The sequence below is a fragment of the Condylura cristata genome, unplaced genomic scaffold, assembly GCF_000260355.1.
Source record: "Condylura cristata isolate star-nosed mole 26May11 unplaced genomic scaffold, ConCri1.0 scaffold00018, whole genome shotgun sequence".
NCBI lineage: Eukaryota > Metazoa > Chordata > Mammalia > Eulipotyphla > Talpidae > Condylura > Condylura cristata.
In genome coordinates, this window is record NW_004567119.1 from 8,185,714 (window position 1) to 8,203,912 (window position 18,199).

Sequence of the window (18,199 nt, forward strand, 5' to 3'; positions counted from 1 at the left end):
AGAAACTCTTTTAACTCTTTAACTTTTTCAGTTAAATAAAAATTATATGTACATATTTGCTTTTTTTTTTTAACCATTTCTATATAAACTACAAAGGTTCATTTCATTTAAAGACTTTTTAAAGAGCTTAAAAGGCTTTGCCACTTGCTTCCAGAATTACTGCTGCTAATTTGTAGCACTTAAAACTGTATGATCATGTAAATAACGTATTTTATGTGATGTTAACATATTATTGATGCTAATACCTTCTTTTTTGCTTACTTTTGTCAAGAGTCTATCAAACCAACATTCATTTAGCATTTTACATGAACTTAGCATAACATTACATTCTTTGGAGAAAACAGGAATGAAGCTTAAGACATGGTCCTTGCTTCCAGTGAATTCTAATTCTGTGGAAGGTAAGTTCAATATACTCAGATGAGCTGATAGTGATGACAAATAAAGACCTTTTGTTATGAATAATAAAATGGAATTAAGGAAACCAAAGAGAAGTGTTCATATAAGGGCAGGGGAAGAAGATCTTGGTAGATAGAGGTGACAGGGAAGATCTTTGAGGAGACTGTTGGTTGAGCAGTGAGGGTTATGTTGTTCCTGTGTGATAAACCAGGGTGGCTTGTTCCAAAAATGTACCCAGGTGCCCTGTTTGCTCACGAGCCTGTAGGTGTACACCTGGAAGCAGGTTCTTAGATGTCTGAACAGCCCACTCTGAAGTTAGGAAGCAACTAGACACAGAGGATGGAAGGCTCAGGAGTCCCTGCGAGGGTGAGTGGCCCCTGACCTGAGGCTGCGTTGGGTGCAGGGCCCTCTCTAGACAGTGTCGACCGGGTTAAAAAAAGTTATTTCGGGCCCTCCCTGGTGGTGCAGTGGGCTAAAGCACATCTTTAAGAAGCTAAAGCCACTTCCGCATGAGTTCGATCCATGCCCCGGAGGTAATCCACATGGCGCGGCAGACCTCTCCTGACCCACCCGCTGCTCCCCTCAGCAGTGTACTTCGTCAGCTGGCCTGTTCTACTCCCCACTCTATATCTTGTGACTCCTCTCCCCGCCCCTGCACCTCTGGTCTGTACCCCAGGTCTGTATGCAGAAATAAATAATTCTTTAAAAAACGTTATTTCAACTTTCCCAACCTGCCTTCCTTATCTGTTACACGGACCTAAGAATAGTTTCGATCTCATCAACTTTTTGGACCTCGTAAATGACAAAACGTTCACCAATAATTCTCGTGACAGGATTGTGGTGAGAATTTGATGGCATGAAATATGCAGACACCCGGAGGGGGCCAGGCAGGGCAGGACTGCTGGCCTAGCCCCAGGACCGGGATGGGGCACTGAGCTCTGTGTGATGTGAGTCAAAAGGGAATCACTTGGGATTGAGGACCGACCAGTGTGGGCTTGTTGTATTACACATAGTGTGAGTGAAAGTCTCAAGGGAAGGCCTGGTGGATAAAGATGAGGCTGTTCTTATCTTGGATGGAAAATGAGATCCCAAAGATTGGATTCTAGGTAAGATGAGTTAACTGTCCCAATACAGTCTCCTTCCCTTGTTCAATCTAAAGTAAAAAGAAGCCTGGAACTAACAGGGCAAGAAATATTAACCAGGAAATTTCCTTGTCAATGGGAATTGGTCTCTACTACATGTTGGAAGAAAGAAGCTGGAAGAGCAATGCGCTCTTGGGCTCTGAGCCTCAGAGAGGCCACAGAGGGTTAGAAACCAAGTACTCTGAAACCCATCCTATCTGATAACCATGTGTCATTCACGCTATTACCCAACACCATCACGAGAGTCCCACTACAACATGACAGCCACCTTCCCTAGCAGTCGGGAAATACGGGACGCATCTGAAGCTGCTCCTGAGACAAAGTCATGCCAGGAAGAACAGCAGCACTGCCTGAGTGAAACTAGACTGGGCAGCCAGAAAAGAGTGGCAGCAAAGACCAGCAGTGGCCCCAGCCCAGCACGGCACAGATGGCCAGATCTGGAAAGGGGAAGAGCTTGCTAACATTCAAAGAAATTCATGGAAGGAAGCCTGCTAAAATGGCTGGCCATCCAGTAACACTAGGGGTGGAGATCCAGGTGACTGTGATTTGGACATTCATGGGAAGTGGGCTTTGCAGTCAGCTGATTACGAATACCAGGGTCCCACAACTTGCGTGAAGTTGAAGTGAGATAACAATTGAAATGTTCTTAGCTTCACAGCTGGTGTTTAGTGACAGGATCACAGGGCATGTCTGTTGTCATTGACCTTGTTATTTACCATGGATGTCAAGTTAGGAGACTGGCACCGAGGAAAAGCAGCTCAAGCCACCTCGGTTGCCAGCTCCTGCAAGCCCCTCTTTTCAGTCAGCCTGAGAGCCTAGGGATCCTCCCTTGTGTTGATCCATCTGTCGAAGTGATGACTGTTGGGGAGAGTCTATTTATGTCCCTTGGAAAGACCTGAATCCCCTATATTCTTTCTTGGTCCTCTGAGTTATTAAACCCTTCAAGAAACACAATTATGTTCTGTCCCAGAAACATTCCCCCACAACTTGTTTTCTCATTTTGTTTTCAATGTTGCTGAGCTTCAAGCCCTGTTGTTGAGGGTTGATATCTATATTACATTCCAAGCTTGTACTAAATACTTTACATTATGTAATTTAATCTTACTCTATACTTCCTCAAAACCCTATAAGTAGGGCTTAGTATCCCCATGTAATAGATGAGAAATCTAAGCCTCAAAATAAACATCATAATTTGCTTCATCACACAGATCCAATTTAGCATATCAATCCAAGTTCCAAAGAATATGTTCTAACTCTAAACTATATTACTTCCATTGGTCATATCTATAGAAAGTATGCATTCACCTGTACTTTTCTTCTTTACCCCTGGTATTATATAATGCTTTCACTTGCGCAAGCTACTTAACTTATTTGTGCCTCATTTATAAAATGGGGATGACGCTAGTTTCTACTCTAAAAGAGGGTAGTGAGAATTAAAGGAGTTAATGCAAAAGAAGCAAAATAATGTTCGGCCAAGTGTAAGCCTTAGGTGTTAATGTCACTAGTAACAGCGGAGTAGTAGTAGTAACAGTAGTGGTAGTGGTGTGGTAGTAACATAGTAGCAACACATTTATTTGCTTGGTCAGGTTGCTATCTGTCTCCTACACTAAAATGTAAGGTCTCCAAGGCTAGAAATTGTGCTTAGTTCCATATTGTGCTTGCATTGTCAAGAAGAGTGGCATATACTAACAAGAAGGGTTAGTAACGATTTTTTATGACATAATGATTGTTTGAATGCATAAGTGACTGCAAGACTTTCTGTGTCCTTTTCTGTGGTTTTGGGGATTTAGGCATCTAGATTCCCAGGTGGGGTGGGTATCTGGTATCAAAACTGTACACACGTGGCCAATCACCCCAAGTTCAGTGGCACCATGTATTTTTTGCTGAGCTGTGTGGCTTTGGCCTTCTTCCTTGATGTCTTCTTCCCCGGGCTTCTGGGAGGGCCAGGTCATTCTCCTTTCCTTCCTTGCTGTTCTTTTTCCTCCAATTCACAAAAGTGGATTTCTCCTTAATGTTATTGCCATAAAGCCACCTCCCTGGTAGGTGATACTTTTCTTATAAATTCACATGGTATTCAATTTTTCTAAGACCTGTTGCAATTCTTTAAATTTTATAAACTATCGAGTCACTCTGTGGTTCCCTCACAATCTGCTGTGTGTGTGATGATATTAGCATTGTAAAAATGTGCTAATATTTATCACCTATATTGAATGAGTGCCTTCATCCAAAGGATTAGCTTTAATTTAAAAAATGCACATTATTGACTTAGGATTTGAGTGATTCCATTTTGTATAATACATCTAGGAATTTCATTTAAACTTATTACATTACGGTTATTTTGTTCATTGTACACAACTCATTGCTTTCAATGTATTTGACAAAGCAGACACAGTGGGGCATTTTACAATGGCGCTGGAGATGCCACAATGTAAAACCTCTCCCTGTCTTATTTGCACTGAGTCAAACACCTTTGGACTAAGCCAAATGTCATTTGTTTCACAAATTGTTGTTTGAGAAATGAGCAGAAAAACAGACATTTGATTTCAAGGACTGATGATTGTGGACTAGTTGCCAAAGAATAGAATCAATAACCAATTATGTATGGCCGAAAATAGTTTCAGCCTGCTAGCACTAATCAACACCTTTCTTTGGTTAGTTACCTAATTTCCCTCTTTTCTTCCTATAAAACCCCTAACTTTGTCTCTTCTGAGGGTATATTTTACATTCTGCCTAAAGCTGTGTACCTTGAATTGCAATTCTTGATCCTAAGTAAACAAGCTTTGCTTTCTAGTGTTCTATTGAACTTTCAGGTTAACAGCATCACGTATCGATTAAGGGATAGAAGTGATAGAGCTTCACTTATAATCTGGTGCATTAACCTTACATTGCTGAAACTGTCCCTGGCATTGCCCAATTACACTAAATACTGTTCTCAACAATGTAAGTATTGCTATGCTTGCTTACAGAAAGGGAAATAAAATTTTCCCAGAAAATGAAACACAATGTAAAAGTTTTGGCTTAATTTGCCGAACTAGCTGGATTTGAAAAAAAGGATTAGAGTACAACAAAAGTTTGTAAAAAAAAAAAAAGCCGCTTCATATATGTGCGTCCACACCTTTCAAAACACCACCCCTCGGCCTCACATTGATGCTCCGCAGTTTCCCCATGCACAAGGGATCACGCTATGTGCACACAAGGATGCTTTAAGGCTGCCAATCATCTTTGTGTTCAACTCTGCTTATCTCCTTTTGTCTCCTAGGTGTGTCCTGTCTTAAGACAGAAGTGCTCTTGCTCAGTCTTTGTCTGGTTTACCAATATTCAGGCTTCCGCTTGAAGCACTTTCCTCAGAAAAATTTTGCCTAGGACCACACTCCTTCTTCCCCCTGCTCCACAGCTTAGACAAGTCCCTCTCTTACATGCACTCATCGTACCTTCTACTTATATATATCAACTCATATCATTACACTTTAATACATTGCAAAAGCAATACTTTTGCTTGCTGCCTGTAAGTCCAAGCTGCCTGTGTTATGAAAATTGAGATCTGGTCTATCTTGCCTCTCAGTCTGTCCTCCTGCCTGCTACGGTTTCTGTCCCATGAAAGCACTCAATAAATTGGGTGAAAGAGTAAATGAGATTTGCATTTCTAATATCCTAGATTTGTTTACAACCTCAAGGGCTCAGATCCATGTAGAACATATGCAGTGTTTTCAATGCATTATTTGAAGAGAAGAGCTAGAAAATCTCTTGGGCTACCTCTAGCTAGAATCTTTCTGTAGGGGTTCGGTATTGCAGGCCCACAGGTTAGAGCAAAGTTAGCAAGACACAGAGACTTTTATATGTAGAACGGGGCCTGCCATTGTCCTGTGAAAGCAAGGTGGTACTCCTTACTCAAAATCTTTCAGTTGTTGCAAGCAGAGGACTTGCACTGTTTTTAGTTAAGATTTAGCTGGAGGGCAGACTGTAGCTGGAGCAAAGAGAAGTATCATTAGCATGTATAAAATGAAGGAGATGAAATATTTGGTTCTTACTTACTTGACACTACTTTCTTCAAAGCAAGTCTCATATTATCTTTTCCTCATGTGCAATCTCAGTCTTCTTCAGGCTAGTCATGCTTTATCTGAAACAAGTGTCCAAAGTCTGTACTTTGTAGCTAGACAGGTTTCTAACACCCCAGGTTAGTTACCTCAATGCCTTTTGACCAGTTAGATTTAAGTGGTTTCTGACAGGGCCCAGATTCAGCCTAATGCAGCTTCTAGGTTGTTTTAAAGATACCAACACAGATGACCTATTAAATGTGCTTGTTTCTTTCTAGTGATGACAGAGATGAGGGAAGACAAAGCACTGTTAACTCCAAAATAAGTGATCAGACAACAGCCTAGAACTTGGTGAGTCTCTTGTGGAAGCCAGACTTGCTTGCTGAATTCCCACCCATGATGACATTAAACACTTAGAGCATCTCATTACAAAAGGACACCCATGTACACAATTGTCTTTCCAATGGCTAGATCAGCCTATGTCAATGCCATGGTTAATATTTAAACATACCCTACTGTCATTTATAACTGTTCACTCAGTGACCATCTGCAGAACCAATATGAGTTAAAAATGGAATTTGTGGGGCAAGAAAAATACATTGAGAATCACTGAGTTGGATAGACCAAGTGGGAAGGTTGTCTCTATTCCAACACCTGTCTTCCACCCTCACACCATCTGTGCAGCCACTGCAGCCTTCAGCCTTCCAACTGGCCCCACAATTACCCTGTCACAAGGAAGTGCAGCTGAGGTGGATATAATGTGGGTCAATGTGGCCTCTGCAGTTTAATGTTGATGTCTTCTAAGTAGCCATTTATCTTCTTGCTATAAATCCATGCCTGTGTGTCTATGCTTAATTTGGATGATGAGCCCACAGAAGACAAGAGCCAATTTATATGTTTTGTAAAGAGCCTAGATCAAATAAGCAGATGAGAAACCGTCCAAAGCTGTGAGGGAAAACAGCAGAAGGATGCATAATTCACAGGTTGCCGTGCAGTTAAAAGAGAAGGTTAATATTTCAATGTGCTCTTAAGAATTCTTCCCTTAGAATCTCCATGAATATAACAGTCATCTATGTAGAGCTATAGAAGAAAGGAATGGAGCAATATGCATTCCAGACTTACTCTATATGGTTGGGTGTGATGCCCAGAGAATTTATGCTCATTTTCTCATCTAATGAAACAATGCTTCAAGGAGGGAATTTGAAGACAAGGCACCTGGCCGTACAGTCAGAGAGTGTAAAGATTGTGGACACAAGCTGAAGTCTGTCTGTTTCTAAATTCTGTGTTCTTTTCTCTAAGTGGTCACATCATTGACCTCGTGATTGTGCATCACTCTGGATTATGTATCTAAGTATCTCACCTCCCATTTGTGATCTTTTATACTACATTCCCTGTCAAAGACAAATGACTAAAAAAAAAAAAAAAGAAATTGCCCCTTCTGTTACCTAAAACCGATGTCATTTGAGCTCAGCATCCCCGCGACCTCAGTCCTTCCCCTGCTTCCCAGGCCACCAGCAGAGAGACCACTTGTCTATTCCTCATCCTTGGAATCAGTAAGGTTCATCAACAAATCCATAAGAGGGATACTAAGTGCGTGGCATCACTCTCTGCTGCTGAGATGAGATGAAGGGGCTTTGTTTTGCCTCGCATTAGACACTCACTATGCGTAATAAGCCTGTGGCCCCAAACAGCACCAACTGCTATGATGCTTTCGATGCAGCACTGATCAAGCCCCTTACTGCCATCCACTGAAGGCCATATTTAATCAGACTCGTGACAGCAGCACTCCTTGACGTGAGGATAAAGTTAGAGAAGATTTACCTGGAGAAAAGTAAGGATGTTCAGCTTTGCCTCGAATAGCTGACAGTGAAGTAATTCTATGAAAGGGTACAGACTATTGATCGGAAGATTATATTGATTCTTTTAATTAAAAATATGTTAATTTATTAACATAAATTCTATGACTGCTTATGGAAAAGAGGAAACAATGAATTTTTCACCAATGTATTCAACGGGCTGTGAGAGGAGGCAACTCAATCATCAGGACGGGCCTCATGGAAAATTGGGTACCAGGAAATATTGGACTTTAAAATTTTACTACTTTTAAAACACCTTACATTGGCTATCTGTGAAACTGGAATATGATCATCAACAAATCTATATGTGAAGCACTGTAAGACAGAAATCATTACATAAAATGTGCATCCTCACAGTGGAGTTCCCAGTTTAAACACCAAAATGATTTGTATTTGCATCAAATCCAAGCTCTTATGTTGGATTCTCTGAGAACCAGTTTACATATCTTGGAAATGGGCATTATCATGACAGGCAATAGTTTTTAGTTTAGTTTTTAAGTGTATGTTGTTTTCTTCTCTAATTTAAATCAGTTTTACAAATAAGATAACTGACATGAGGAGATATTGCTAACGTTCCTTGGCTGATATATTTTACTCTCAATCCCAAAGAGCTATAAGAAGAAGAAGTTTAATATACATTATATATAGTAATATGTAATTATATGCAATAAATATAGTTGATAATAAAGGGCAATAAAAGCTTTATCATTAGCATAAATACCCTTTTCAAATTATAAAGGTAAAATTTAGCTAAGGGGATATATTTGGTTTTTCACTGCAAACATGATTATTTCCTATAGATAGACTTTTATGGACACCCCCGGTAGCCTATGATGCTGGAACACTAGAGAGCTTTCTAGAAGTTCAAAGTTATCTACCTGTTCACATGTAAATATTTGGATGTATGGGTATCCACATACACATAAAAGCACTCAACAGAATTCACTAAATAGAGTTGAAGAAATGTCTGTCGTTGATACACATTATGTTCTCCTGACTGGCTCCACTTTGGGATGTCTAGATACAGGACTGGGCCTCAGCTGCATTACAGAAGACTGGCAAAAGAATTATTCATGGTGAACATTCCTCCTACTTTATCCAGCAGATATTTACTGTCATTGTCTAATACTTATATAATACTGGTTATTTAATAATTTTTATTATCATCCTAGAGGCATATATGATCTAATTCAACTATTTTTTTTAAATTAATTTGATTGAATGTATTATTGTTTCATAAATTCTTGTTTATTATTTATTTATTTATTTCTTAAGGTTTATTTATTTATGCATACAGAGCTGGGGTACAGGCCAGAGGCTCGGGGGCGGCGAAAGGCTTCACCAGAGACAGCGGGGAGCAGAGCAGACAGAGCCATGATGTACACTGCTGAGGGGAGCAGCGGGCGGGTCAGGAGAGGTCTGCCGCGCCATGTGGTCACCTCCGGAGCAGGCGGGGATCGAACTCATGCGGAAGTGGCTTTAGCTTCTCAGTGCTGTGCTTTAACCCGCTGCGCCACCAGGGAGGGCCCAATTCTTGTTTATTTTTACCAGAAGTCAAAGCAGTAATTGATTTATGCAAGAGCAGTCCAACCAACCAAGAAAGACTAAAGCACTAGGTCTTGTGTGCTTCTTAATAGCGACAGGGCTGCTGGAGAAGCCAGCCTGGCTCTTGACTTTAGTGCTAAAAGTGGCCTAATTCAATGACCTTTCTGGATCTTGGGAGCCTCATCTCCTACTATTCTAAATCCTGATCAGGCATCACAAATAGATGCTAGGATTTTAGGCTGAAAACAGTTGGCTTTGTTCTAGAAATGGCTCCCAGAAATCTATTTCTGTCCCTAGAGAAAATAATTAACCACATGTCCTACTGTGAGTGAATTGTATGTACTGCCTTTAAATATGAAACAGAAAATTCTTAGCTTTTCCTGTAGATGTAAATTAAGGGAAATCAAAAAGCAATATTTGCTACTCTAGGCTTTATGATAGCTTTTAAGTTACTTGCTGAAGAAAAGTTTGTTTTAGATTTTATACTCAGTTCTAAATATGGGCAGACCTACTGAAAAACACAGTGGTCTGCTATACATTTCCCCCTCCCCTCCTCAAAAAATATTGCCTTCACCCCCAGTCTAATATGGAGTAGATTTTCCATGATCCATGTCTTCAAATATTTGTTTGATTCAGGGAGACCTTTGTCTATTATCTGTCATTCTGGAGACATCTGAACAAGGTTGGACTCCTTCTGAGAAAAGTCAAGCTTTTCAACTTGTCACACATGTTCTTTGTACAGGGAGGAGTTGATGACAGTGCTAAAATGAATGGTAAATATACTATCAATCTTAATGATAGAATTACGCAAGTATGATGTCCATTTGTAGTTATGTGATTACAGACACTGGTGTCTGAAGAAGAAAACTGAGATACATTTTCCCTGAATGTAAGCCTGCTTTTTTTCTTTTTTTAAAAAAAGAAAATCCCTCAGATTTATCCTTCTGAGTTTTCTCCCAGTCCTGCTGCCCGTTTCCCTCAGAGACAATATCCCACAGTCTGTAATCACCAATCAAGTCTTAAAGTGCCAGAGTATCAGTAAGGATTTAGTTTGTAGGAGGTTGGAGACAAGTAAATATAGAATCAGAAGAACTTGTCTGGAACTGAGACCTTATTTAGGATAACGAAACCACCTAATGTATGTTATTAGCATTTGGGTTTCAAGGCAGAAGGCTTTTTAAGTGCTTGCTTTCAGGTTCTAACCCTCATCATTGTGATGGCACGTTATTAGGATCTGGCTTCTTTCCTGCTTGTAATTGTTTACCCCGAAATATATGATGGAATCTCCTAGAGACATTTTAAGAACGCTCACTTAACGGAACTTTCTTTTCCTTGCCTCTGGAACTTAGCAACCCTGGGATTTTAGGGTAGGGTTCATGAGTGCCAAACCCAACATAAACCTACCAGAGCTTCCTCTCTCCTCAGTGAATTAAAGAGGGGGGTTTTAAGATGATCCGCTTTGTGTATTCTCTCCCTTCCTGAAGTTTTAAAATAGCGCTCTCTGCTCTATACTCTTCTGACAGACTAAGGTTTATTTCCTCTCAAGGAAACATTTGTTTTTCTTTATTTATCAAGAGAAACTGATGCTTAGCCCAAATATTCACATTCATAGTTCAGGAGCTCAGGTCCGTGACAGACTTGCACACAAGTCAGGCCAAGAAAGCCTTTGTATTTCAAGGCAGCTGCAAGAGACCAACCATCCTTATCGCCTCAACATTTCTCCTGGCATCAGACTTTCAGTAGGAAATTCTCTGTCCTCTTTCTTGGTTTTTCCACAACAAACTTACAGAAAACTGTCACCTCTAGGGAAACAATGAATGTTCCAGGGACATGAAAACCCCTACGCTGGGCCAGAAGGCCTCACAGCTGAGCTTTCCAAAAATGAAGTTTATAGTCACTTGCTCTACTGCAGTAACTTGCTTCACGTCGCTGTTTGTGCAGCGAGAAGGCGAGGCCTGCCCCGCTCAGTGCTTTCCCACAGCACACCCACCGCCAGGACGCCATCGTCCTCCCACAGCCTGTCCTGTTCTCGCCCACCTGGCAGCCACCGTGGAGACCAAGGCCCCCGCTGCTGCTCTTTTCCTCGATCCCACTCTCTCCTTGCCTGCCTCAAGTTCCCTTCAAGTGCCTCTGCTTTTGTTTGCAGTCACATGGAGGGGTTGTTGGGCTGGGTAAGTCCTGGCCAGGGTCGGCTCTTCCCATTTCTCTTCAGCTTTCTTCACCGCACCTTGACAGGAGCCACCACCAACAGCCATGCTGCTTATCTTGGGTCACCTCACCTTCTTCCCTCCACTCCAGAAAGACACTCACCACTACCCACGTAACCACTAGCCGGACACATCTCCAGGTACTTTTCAAAGCCCCTGGCCTCCGTTCCCTCTCCCCGACCCCTCCCCCCAGCCCCAGCCCCACCCCATGATGGGTGGTTGGAACCGTTCACCACTCTGGAGTGGAGGCGACTAGGCCTCTTGTTCTGCCTGCTGGAGGATCCCCACTTGCTGGCAGTGGAGACAGTATCTCTTCCCACAGTTACTCTGTCACTCTCCTCGGGGTTCACAGCATTTCTTTTTTTTTTTATTATTGTCCCTGTCAGTTACAGCCCAAGGTTACTGCCAGCTCTCTGTCAGGACTTTGATTTTTGTCAGCTCTGGCCAGGTCCTTTTAGTTATGTGCTATCTTTTCAGCTTTGTTCAGTCTGAGCTCTACTTGTCTACTAATTAGCTCTTTGGAGATTTCCTTTTTAAAACTCGCTATCACAGAGGACAGGAACCGTTCAAAAGTTTTGTGCTTCATAGAAATTCCATATTCATCCATATCTTGTACAGTCATATTTTTAAAATTAAAAGTGGCAGGTCAGGCCAATTTAAGGTACAGAAGTAACACTGCCTGTAAAGGAAGACCTTCAGGTTCTTGATCAGGTATGTAGATGAGTGACAGGGAAAGGAGAGGGCTTGCATCAAAAACACTGAGGGGGACAAATTAAAAAGAAACGATCGCTCCGTATAACATATTCACATTTTCTTTATCTTCTGGTGTGCAAATATTGTGCTAGCTGAATATAAAAGTAGCACAACTTTAGGGTACAAAAAAAAACACACTGTAATAACATCAAGAGTGGTCTCACATCAAGGAGGGCCCTGAGGATGTCTTTGTTGTCAACTTCAGAAGAAAAGAGAGGAACAGAAGAGGAAACTGGCAGAAGGAATAGATGCCAAAGAGAACTCAAAGGATTAGGTCCGGGTGAGGTGATCGGTATTCGAAAACAGTCTGCCTCTTGCTCTGATCTGAGGGAATAGACTGGCAGCCAAGCCAGAGGGCAGAGCCGCACAAACACACCTCAGCACAGTGCTGGAGGGTGCCTCCGTGCCTCCGCAACGGTGCTGGCAATTAGAAATCAAGTTCTGTGAGCGCGATAGGAAAAATACTGTATTTATAGACAAAAACCCGCTTTTTGCATAATCGCAACCTGCTTGTCCCTCCATGCAAACACACTTGTTCTTTTCTTGTCTTTCTTCCCTGTCTTTTCTGCCAGCCCCCACCCCTTTCTCTGCGGTTAACTACATTATTCTTCTGTTAACTGGGTGCCGTTGTAAGTTGCACTTACATTGCATTTACACACTGTTAATGCCTGCAAGATGAAAGTCAAAACCTTTGAATATATTAATGTTGTAACACAGATGTCTTTTTTTTTTTTTTTTTTTTTTTTTTTTTTTTTTTTAGCAAGTTGATGTGACTAATAATGATGCAGATTGTGCTGGATGGATGTGCAGATGAGACAGGGGAATACAGATTAAATAAAAATCTCTTCAAAGCTTACGTTTGCTTCATAATTTAACTTCTGGGCTCGTTCAGTGGTAAGGTGAGACCAGGCATCATCCTAACATTGTTCATCATAACATTGGCACTGCCATAATGCCAAACCACACCTCTGTACTTTGTTAGAGCTAGAGGGAAAGAATCAAGGAGAAAAATAAAGGTGGCCAGTGGCTTCTTACAGCGGGGACAGACCCAACTGTTCATAATGGGGAAGCCAGGAGAAATTGGGGACAGAGTTTCTGGCCTTAAGAAGTAATATCTGTCGCGAACTTGGCTTTTTTTTAGCTGCATTCAAAGCTTCCTCTTCCAGAAGCCAGATGTGATGTGTGCCAGGGGTGTTCACACTGCACTCAGGAATTACTCTCTCATTGAATGCTTAGGAACAATGAGTGCACCCAGGGCACAAGGCCTGGAGCAGACACTGTCCATTTCTCTTTGACGTTTCCATTCATTCAAGAGGCATTTATTAGGGATTCTGCTGGGTTCCCAGAATATGAGGGCGTGGTTGAGGCACAACCCCTTCCCAGAAGGTAGGAGCCCACTGAAGTCCTTGTGATCAAAGCAAGTATCATATCATCTCTAAAAGGAATGAAGTGCTGATGATCTCCTAGGAGGAAATAGCACTAGGCTCAGTGTGACAGGACTTAATCTGGGGTTTGTACTTTAAAGTGTGAGGCGATGCTAATCAGCTGGGCACAGGTGATAAAGACCTGTGTATGGAGGTCTGGGTTTGTGGGTGATCAAGAAGGCACTTCAGAGAATGGTGGGGGATTGTCAGTGTGGCCACAGCTGAGGCTGCAGATGTATGTGTGTGTGTGTGTGGGGGGGAGGCGGATGTGGGACCAAATGAAAGAAGGAAGTTTGAAGCAGATTCTACAAGACTGCACATCCTAAAAGAAGGCATTTAGAATTTAGCCAACAGGCAGCAAGAAACCAGATGGAAGCTTCCAGCAATGAGAAGACTCTTCTCATGACCTGATGTCCCCTTTGTGGTAACTCCCGAGAGTTGTGGGGAAGGGACATTTGCTCTTTAGGAAGGATGGAGCAGGGAGACAATTTAGGACATGTATGATTCTCCACACAGGACGACAACAGCCAGCTGCAGGAAAGAGGCTGGATCCAAGGAAGCACGTAGAGGGACTCAGCAGAGCAGAACTGAGCTTCACCTGACAATTTCTGCCAGTGGCCATCTCTGTGCCCCCCATTCCCTTTCCAGTGTTGTCTTACCTGACATGGCAGTTCCAAGGCAACTTGCTGAGAAGCCCAGGTTTTTAACTCAGGCAGAGGAACTCAGTTCCTAGTAAGAGACATGGAAGACATGTTGTTCTTCTTCCCTCTTGCACGGTGAGCTTTGCCCTCACCACTGTGTCACTCTCAGCACACCTAAAAGATCATTGAAAAGATCCCTGAATACACGAACCAAAATGGGTGGCAAGTGGCCATCAACACCTGAAACAAGTTACTACAATATAAATAAATAATAAACAAAAATACATGACAAAACTGGTGTGCATACCTTGTCCCCTTGTTAAAAAACATTAGATTTGTAAAAATAGTTGCTGGAGCCCAAAGATCACTTTTATCCTTTCATGTTGAGAGTCAGGAAGTAAGCCATTTATTTTAAGCAAGATAAAAGCTCTGTGTAAACACGTGCCCATCTGTCTGTAGAGCTGAGGTGTATGTGGGAAGTGGCTTCCCAGTGACCAAGCAGACTGTCCATGGAGTTATAAGGCGGGAGAGACAGGCCATGCCTTGAGCCTCAGGGAAGCAGGGAGCTCCCTACCCTGCAAGAGTAGTGGTCCACTGCCCTTTGCTGAGGTCACTTCAGAAGCAATGAACAACAAGGCTGACAGGGATGGTTGAGCAGGCTGAGCCCTGCACAGGCCATCTGGCTGACAGTCATGTAAACTTGAGGGTTTTTTTTTTTTTTTTAGTAATAACATTTAAATGTCTAGGTGGGAGAACAGGGTCCTGGATTTAACAGGACTGGAATGACTGGAAAAACATATTTTTAGGGACAGTTTTAGGGACAGTGCCCCAAACATATCCTCTTTAAACTCCCTTCAGTTTATTTTCTCTCGGTAGTTTTCAAGTTCTGTATTAGTAATATTGCTTGTCCTTCTCTCCACACTTAATTTGGCTGGCCCAGTTTTAAAGGGGCCTGAAAGAGAACTGGCCCATGCAATATCTTTAAATACAACTGACACGGCCATCTGTCAGGCACGCAGGGCCTCCGGGAGAGACCATCCTCCATGCTCAACTGGCCAACTGGTCAACTGCAGGACCTTAATAATATTATCATCAGAGCAGGAGTATCATCTACTAGACGAAATATCAGACATTACTTATGGATGAAATGAGGTCAGAAGAGGTCAGGAAAGACAAGAGATGAGCTGGCCATGACAGCTGGCCATGCCGCCCTGAAGACTCACCAGCCCAGCATCACAGCCGGGACTATCTCTTCTCAGGCAAGGGGTTCTGCCTTCCTGAATGGTGTCTCAGCCCCAGGGCCAGTCTCCTGGGCCAGCAACTCTTCTGCAGGAGGAAGTGAGCAAAGCAAGCAAGCTCTGGTTTTGAAAGAAGGAAAGCACTAGCCTTGTGTGCCCTTCTGGCGAGCATCGCTGCAGGGCTGGGAGCGCCACTGAGCAGCTCCAAGCGCAGGGGTCAGTCTAGCTGGAAGCGTCTAGCTGGCGTCTAGCTCGGCAGGGCGTGGGTGGAGGGATGGCAGCCTGACTGCAAAGCACAGACCCCTGGCGAGAGCGGCAGGGATGGTTTTCTCCAAGCATTTCTCGGGGTAGAAAAAAATCATTGTACACCTAGTCCTCTGGTTGCCCAGTCAAACAAAAGGCTGTACTCCTAGGAGTGGGAGCTTGCCTTCCCCTGCCTAATTTCCTGGAGTAGAAACATGAAGTGAAAGCTTCATTTGGTAATGATCACAGGATTTACTCCAGCTAACCACTCCGGCTGAACAAACAAGAAACTACAAATGCAACCTGAAAACAATGTCACTTCAACCTTTTATCAGTTGCAACCATTCACCCTTACCAAGAAATATTAATAAAGGGAATAGGTTTAGATACTTAACTTTACCATTCATAAAATGTCTATATACATATTTTTGTATAAGAAAATAGCATATTGAATAGCATATTGAATTAAATGTTGCAAAGTTCACTTTGAACTTTATTCTGAATGGTGTCCCAGTTATGGCCATGACTTAGAATGAAATGGAAATAAAATCCACATATTCTTTGTGAAAAATATTGACTTGAAGGAACTAAACAGAGTTCCTACTCCCAAGTGTAATGCAGCAGTTCAACCTGGAGTCAAGGCTATAAAAACATGTCTAGAGCTTTTACTGGTAACACAATGAGATCGAGAATTTTCCCTTCTAGAAAAGCAAAAGCTGCATTTCTAAATTGCAAACATTGCCATCATCTTCTCAATGCCAAACACAGCTTCCTTCTGCGGCACTTTAATCCTTTGCTTTTCACAAATGAAAGTTTTATTTACTAAAAAAAAAAGAATAGAAGAATATGTAGGCCGGGAGTGATGGCCGGAGGACAGCAGAGGTTTATATGGTTGGGGAATTCTTGTCTATGTCATCCTTCTTCCCTTCTCTGAGTATAGCAAAATAATTGGCCAACATAATTAAATATGAATCTGCATAACTTCAGACTCTCTGAACGTGTGATCGGTCTTTTGATAGGCTTAACAGATGCATCACCCAGTCCCATATTCCAAAAGCAAAGCGGCAAAGCCTATACTTTCTTTGATGTATGAAAAGATGCTTCTCCTGTAAGGAAGAAGCACATCCTTGATATATCCTTAGGAAGACATCAGAAACCTTAGAATGTATCACAAATGTGGTGGGCACTTATATTAAAGCTTTCCAGTCCTGGTTTTCCCCGCAATATTTATATGATCTTAGAAGGAAGTTATTCTTAGCCTAGTCTACCAGGGAGATCATGGTATCTGATAATTAAAAAAAAAAAAGCAAAAATCATAGTGTAACAGTGATCAGTAGTTAGAAAACAGATCAGTAATATTTAGATTAGACAATATTTAGATTAGCATATTAGATCAGTAATATTTAGATTAGACAATATTTAGATTAGACAGATCAGTAATATTAGATTAGAGCTCATGGAAAGGCATAAAGAAAATAGCAAATAGATTTCCTTTCCCCAAAGAGCCTATGGTCGAATGAAGAAGCATACATAACTACCCATGTTTGTCCGTGCAGAAGCATCTCACTGATGGGCTGGTGGCATTTGAGACTGAGACCCAGGCACAGAAACAGCTGGGTGACAGGATTGTCCTCAACATAAACTTGCTCATTTTCTGTCTAAGCATTTACTTATTGTGAGGCAGAGACAAGGTTACGTAGTTTAATCATATGATGAGTGTAATAAAATTAATGTACTAATTGATTTACTTGGCCTCCATTTTTTTGTTTCAACACATCCTACATTTGGTTTTAGCTAAAAATGAGGAGATAGTGTGTAGACTTTTCATTAGCAGTGTTTAATAATGTACCTGAAAGATGATTCTTTTTAGGTTAATTGGAGGAGAAATTGACACATCTCTCTGCTAATTTAGGGGTTTTAAGTGCAAGGCAGGAGAAAGCATTAATAGATTTATCCTTTTTAAGAATCACTATCAGATTATCTTCATTTTACTGTCATCTGAATATGTTAGTATGAGACAGAAAGAAGTGTCAGATTCTAAGAAATAATTTCTCATGGAAACTTCTAATACTTACAACCAAACCTCACCAGCATCCAAAAGCAAGAAGCCAATGTCTACCTGCATGCAGGGCTGTTGCCTGCTGTCTCTAATAAAGACTTCACTCCCACACAGTTCTGGCAAGCTCATAAACAAGGCCGACTCCAGTAGAAAGAAGGTACTAACCATCTAGTTTAGTTTAAGAAATTAGGAAGCCAACCCAAGGCAGAGTTTCATTCTGTCTTCAACAACTGTACTTACTGCTATGCAAGTGAATGGTCAAACAAGTTAATGACAGTTTGGATATCTGAGTGACCACTTATTTGCAAAGTGGCATGGTTTCATTTAAGGGATAAAGGAATTATTTCAAATCTATCTCTGCCAGGTGGGACCCGGCTCTTTAAAGTCTTTAATGCATTGCTATGCAATCTGTGGGGAGATCATAGGAATCATGTGCACCTAGACAGGTCAAATATGAATAAGACTCTGTAGATCCAAGGTTGGCCTGCCATATGCAATTTTACTTCAATTCTATTCATCAGCAAGTACAACTAATTCTGGTATTTCTGTACTAACTTACTAATACTCATTACTAATTAAAAATATAAACCTGGGCTCTTGATGTACCTTCTGAATCATTTACTCGGAAAATAGCCCAGATGTGTTGTCTTTGCTTTATATA

At 41.7% G+C, this 18,199-nt stretch overlaps 1 protein-coding gene across 4 annotated transcripts in view; it reads right to left on the bottom strand.

Moving 5' to 3' along the window:
- TTC29 (tetratricopeptide repeat domain 29) overlaps positions 1-18,199 on the bottom strand; it is a 357,304-nt gene that overhangs the window by 180,851 nt on the left and 158,254 nt on the right. For 2 of the 4 annotated variants that reach the window (XM_012726796.1, XM_012726793.1), the window contains exon 1: positions 14,017-14,134. The exons of the other annotated variants lie outside the window; for them this stretch is intronic. The gene's annotated coding sequence lies outside the window, so the exon portion shown is untranslated. Of the gene's footprint in view, positions 1-14,016; positions 14,135-18,199 lie in introns of those variants that run through there. 4 annotated transcript variants of the gene reach the window in all.